We start from the raw sequence: 6,002 nt of genomic DNA, 5'->3' as shown, positions 1-6,002 counted from the left end.
AAGACTGTGAGCCCAATGTGGGACAGGTACTATGTCCATCCTGATTATCTCCCCCTCGTCCCCCTCTCCGTCCCCCTCATCTTACCTCCTTCCCTTCCCCACAGCACCTGCATATATGTATATATGTTTGTACATATTTATTACTCTATTTATTTATTTATTTTACTTGTACATATCTATTCTATTTATTTTATTTTGTTAGTATGTTTGGTTTTGTTCTCTGTCCCCCCCTTTTAGACTGTGAGCCCACTGTTGGGTAGGGACTGTCTCTATATGTTGCCAACTTGTACTTCCCAAGCGCTTAGTACAGTGCTCTGCACACAGTAAGCGCTCAATAAATATGATTGATGATGATGATGATTATCATATATCTATCCCAGTGCTTAGTACAGTGCCTGGCACATAATAAGCGCTTAAATACCGTTAAGAAAAAAAAACAAAACAAAAAAGTGTAAGCTATCAATCCATCAGGGGCATTTATTGAATGCTTACTGAGTGCAAAGCACTGACCTAAGCGCTTGGGAGAGTAGAGTACAATGGGGTGGGTAGTTAAAAAATCAAGCAACGGCAGCCTTCCATGGAAACTTCACATTGAGCCAGATTTATTCCTCGTTTTGTCTTTGCCATGAATCAGATTTCAAGGCCTTCACTCCATTTCCCGCCTAAATTTCAGCACTTCATCAGAGGAAATACGGGCACAGCAACTCTCAGTCAGTCAATCGTATTCACTGAGCGCTTACTGTGTGCGAGCACTGTACTAAGCCCTTGGGAGAGTACAATAGAACAATACACAGACACATACCCTGCTCACAAGTAGGGGTGTGTCCTCCCTCCCCAAGTTTCTGTCCTTTCCAGCTCAGCCTCTGTCTCTCTGTCAACTTTCCCCTTTTCTTCCTCAAATTACTCCCCCATTTTCCCACACTTCCAGTGCTCCCCGCCCCCCCAAGCACATAGTACCCCCACATCAGCCATTCTAGAACCCGGGTGTCCTGACATCCCCGTTCCTCACGCTTCTCAATGGGTCACTCAGACATTTTTCACATGCATATCTTGGGACCACACTACTTAGAAGCTCCTTCCAACATCGGTTTTTAACCACTGTGCATTTTACCCCTTTAACCGCCTCATCAATATTAGCAACCAGTCACTGAACCAATTTAGCTTATTGGGTTACTCATTTTTACTTCTTATTTAATTATTGATTAATACACCCACTGCCTCACTGGAGAAAAGACTCTTTTTGAGATGCAATTACATGTCGTACCCATTTAGAAGAATTGTGTAGTGATTGCCTCCAAATATTCTCCGGGCCACAGATTCTGCTTATAATTAAAATAACAGGTGAGAGTAACAGCAAGAAACGCTGCCAGCGACTTCACACTGGATGTCCGAATGATCCTATCTATTTGAGAAAACGAGATCGGGGAGTAAACTAATAAACCGGGGGGTTAGTTGGGCCCTAAAATACGTTCTTCTCATTTCCTGGAACAGATGTTGCTTGTGGTTATAAGTTATTGGATCGTCTGCCGTGCTCGGATGGACAGATCAGGTTTAGCAGAAACTGGAGAGAGAGCCAAACTGGTTTGAGTAAACGTTCAGTTGAAGGGTTGAGTTAATTTTCATTTCATTCACAAAAGTTCAGATCTACCAGCGGAAGAGCTTCACTGGGATAATAATAATACTAATAATTGTGTTATTCGTTAAGCGCTTACTATGTGTCACACACTGTTCTAAGTGCTGGGGTAGATACACAGGTTGGACACGGTCCCTGTCCCACGTAGCGCTCCCAGCTTGATCCCCATTTTATAGATGAGGTACCTGAGGCCTGGAGAAGTGAAGTGACTTACCCAAGGTCACACAGCAGACGTGTGGCAGAGCCAGAATTAGAACCCATGTCCTCAGACTTCCAGGCTCGTGCTCTTTCCTCTAGACCACGCTTCCTTGGCATTAGAATACATTTCTAGAAATGTGGCTAGGGTCTTCATGGGTAAATTGTCATAGCCACCACTGTCCATAATTCCTGGAGTGTTCCTGTACACAGAATGTATATTCTAGGCACTTGGGGGAATCCAGTAGGATCAGCAGATACGATTTCTGCCCTCAAAGAGCATCCGATCTAGCAGAAAAGACAGACACTGCAGTAATTTACAGATAAGAGGAAGTAATCGATCAATCTGTCGTAGTAACTGAGCATTTACTGTGTGCAGAGCACTGTACTAAGTTCTTGGGAGACTACAATATGGCAGAGTTGGTAGATACATTCTCTGCCCACAAGGAGCTTATGGTCTAGAGGGGGAGACAGACATTAATAGAAATAAATAAATTATGGATATGTTCATAAATGCTGTGGGGCTGGGGGGTGATTAAGGGAAGCAAATCCAATTGCAAGGGGGACGCAGAAGCGAGTGGGGAAAGAGGAAATGAGGGCTTAGTCAGGGAAGGCCTCTTGGAGGAGATGGGCCTTCAATAAGGCTTCGAAGGTGGGGAAAGTCATTGACTTGTAGTAAGCACTTAACAAATACCATAATTGTTACTCATCAAGTTCTTATCCCTGGTTTGTAGTTCTCATTACCATCCATCGGTTCAAAAGGGAAGCACCGTGAAACGGTGCAGATATTCCTGAAACACAGAGAAAGATCGCAATGTAAAGTAAGTCCTGGTTCAAAAATTTTTCAGTACTTGTAAGCTCAGTGCTTTAAATTCAGCCCCAGGCTTCTTTAATTTAAAAAACAAACCAAAAAAATCCTGCAAGGGGAATCCTCTGAGCCTGATTTGTTTAAAGTCCATCACTTCAGGCCCCTTTGAGTGGAAGTATTTTTTGTTTGGGTAGCAACCATTTATAATTTTGGTTTAAGAGAGCGTTTGGAAATTGCCAATAAATATTTGTTTGCATCCCGTGATGGGGACGATTAGATTCAAATAGCTGTTGTAAGAATGTATAGTGTCAACAAATAGCCCATAGCGACCACACTGGCGACATTAAGAAGAAGCCGTGAGTCTGAGGTGCTTGTGGACAGGGAACGTGTCTGCTCATTCTGTTGTATTGTACTCTCCACACACTTAGTACAGTGCTCTGCACATAGTTAGTGCTCAGTAAATTGTTGTTGTCTTATGCTGTCGAGTTGTGTCCTTCCCATAGCACGGCCATGGGCACATCTCTCCCAGAATGTCCCGCTCTCCATCTGCAATCGTTCTGGTAGTGGATCCATAGAGATTTCTTGGTAAAAATCCGGAAGTGGTTTACCATCGCTGCCTTCCACGCGGTAAACTTTAGTCAATCAATCAATCAGTCAATCAATCAATCAATCAATCGTATTTATTGAGCGCTTACTGTGTGCAGAGCACTGTACTAAGCGCTTGGGAAGTACAAGTTGGCAACATATAGAGACAGTCCCTACCCAACAGTGGGCTCACAGTCTAAAAGGGGGAGACAGAGAACAAAGCCAAACATACCAACAAAATAAAATAAATAGAATAGATATGTACAAGTAAAATAAATAAATAAATAAATAGAGTAATAAATATATACAAACATATATACATATATACAGGTCTCCGCCCTCGACTCCCTCCCGTGCTGCTGCTGCCTAGCACAGGGGAGTTTTGACTTGTTAGCAGATTGCCTTCCACTCACTAGTCACTGGCCAAGCTCGGAATGGAATGGGTAGGCCTCTGCTTGACTCTCCCTCCCATAGTTGAGACTGGTTGAGTACTGGAAACTCTCCAGGTGCGACCCTGAGAGGTGGCTCACTAAATACTGTAGATTAATTTCTCCTGTATAGAGGGGATAGAAGAAGGATGTTTGACCTTTTACTTTCTTCCTGCTGCCCGAGGGGATGGGACAATCTCAGTATGGATTTCCAACCTTTAGAATCTCTTCTCCCACTCCCTTCTGCGTCCCCCTGATTTCCTCCCTTTTTTATTCCTCCCTCCCTCAGACCCATAGCACTTAATGTCCAAATCCATAATTTTTTTATTTATATTAATGTCCATCTCCCCCTCTAGACTGTAAGCTCGTTGTGGGAAGGGAATGTGTCTACCAATTCTGTTGGATTATCCTACTGTACTCTCCCAAGTGCTTTGTACAGTGCTGTGCACACAGTAAGTGCTCAGTGAATTGATTGATTGAGGCGGCCTTGGCTAAGCTGCAGTTGTGACACTGAGCTAGTAGGAGTTGGAAACCCTGCTCTTTAAGCCCCGAAGCACCCTCTAGACTGTAAGCTCATTGTGGGCAGGGAATGTGTCTGTTGTATTGTTATATTGTACTCTCCCAAGTGCTTAGTACAGTGCTTGATAAATAAGATTGACTGGCTGACTTGTCCTTGTCTCTTGTAATCTTCCTGCATTCTTACTATTTTCTCATTCCTTGTGAGTCTCCCACGATTCTTCTCTTTGCCCACCATTCTTAGATTTAGAGCCCAAGGACTGTACGTGTTTCTCATCAATCGATCAATCATATTTAATGAGTGCTTACTGTGTGCAGAGCATTGTACCAAGTACTTGGGAGAATACAACACCACAGAGTTGGTAGATGCATTCCCTGCCCATAGTGAACGTCTTCCCCAGTGCTTAGTACAGGGCTCCACACACAGTAAAACAAATGAATGAATGAAGGAATGAATGAAAGGCCTCCTTTCCTCCTTTTCCCTCTGACCTTCCCCTCTGCTCCAGGCTGCTTGATTACTCTGGTCAAGTGCCTGATGACTGATTGATTTATTGATTCATTGATTCATTCAATCATTCAATTACTGTGTGCAGAACACTGTACTAAGCACTTGGGAAAGTACAATACAATAATAAAGTGACATTCCCTGCCCACAACAAGCTCATTGATCTACCCAAGCCAAGCCTGGCTACTTGAGTCAAATAGCTTGACGGCTCGATTGACTCAAAATGAGTAGCCAAACTCGATTTGAGACGAGATGAAACTACCCCCTTGAGTTAATCAAGACCCCTGGTCCTGCTTATTGGGGGTATCAGATCACCCTGAACAAAGCAGGTCTGGGGGTGAATGGAAAATGCCCAAGGGATTCGCTGCTTTCTCTCCTAAAGTATTTCCCTCATATCGTATTCTTCTGATCATTATGAATGCTGGATCAATGAGATAGAAAGAAACTGTATTGCTTGAAGTTGAGCTTGGCTCACTGGGGAATCTCTTCTGCTCAACCACCTCACCCTACTAGTGTTTGAAGAAGCTCTAGGAGTAATAAACATCTCTGAATCCCCTTTCCTCAACACAGTGCAAAGTTTGTGAAGTTTTTCTTCCACAGGTTCTTCTCACGGTGGACTCTCTCAGTCAATTTGATCCACTCTAGGTCTTGATAATAATAATAATAATAATAATAATAATAATAATAATAATAATAATAGCATTTATTCAGCACTTACTACATGCAAAGCACTGTTCTAAGCACTGGGGAGGTTACAAAGTGATCAGGTTGTCCCACGGGGGGCTCACAGTCTTAATCCCCATTTTACAGATGAGGGAACTGAGGCCCAGAGAAGTTAAGTGACTTGCCCAAAGTCACACAGCCAATAAGTGGTGGAGCCGGGATTTGAGCCCATGACCTCTGACTCTAAAGCCCGGGCTCTTTCCACTGAGCCATGCTGCTTCTCTTTGATTCCTTCCCAGCTTTCTCCTGGAGTCTTGAACCGGAGAATAGAAGTGCCTCCATGATTTGGGCTGAGATGATGGAGCCCACTGCCCTCATTCATTCATTCAGTTGTATTTATTGAGCACTTGCCGTGTGCAGAGCACTATATTCATACATTCATTCAATCGTATTTATTGAGTGCTTACCGTGTGCAGAGCACTATATTTATACATTCATTCAATCATATTTATTGAGTGCTTACTGAGTGCAGAGCACTGTACTAAGCATGTGGAAAGTACAGTTCACCAACAGAGACAATCCCTGCCCACAAATGGCTCACAGGCTAGAAGGGGGGAAGCAGACATCCAAACAAGCAAACAGGTATCAATAGCATCAATATAAATTAAT

General features: G+C 43.3%; 1 non-coding gene across 1 annotated transcript; it reads right to left on the bottom strand.

The window, feature by feature from the left end:
* Positions 1-3,607: 3,607 nt before the first annotated feature.
* Positions 3,608-3,745, bottom strand: LOC119937351. Its single transcript, XR_005454026.1, has one exon. It is a non-coding gene; the product is annotated as a small nucleolar RNA SNORA7 (small nucleolar RNA).
* Positions 3,746-6,002: the final 2,257 nt, after the last annotated feature.

The sequence above is a fragment of the Tachyglossus aculeatus genome, chromosome 14, assembly GCF_015852505.1.
Source record: "Tachyglossus aculeatus isolate mTacAcu1 chromosome 14, mTacAcu1.pri, whole genome shotgun sequence".
Classification (NCBI taxonomy): domain Eukaryota; kingdom Metazoa; phylum Chordata; class Mammalia; order Monotremata; family Tachyglossidae; genus Tachyglossus; species Tachyglossus aculeatus.
This window is presented reverse-complemented; position numbering and strand designations above follow the sequence as displayed.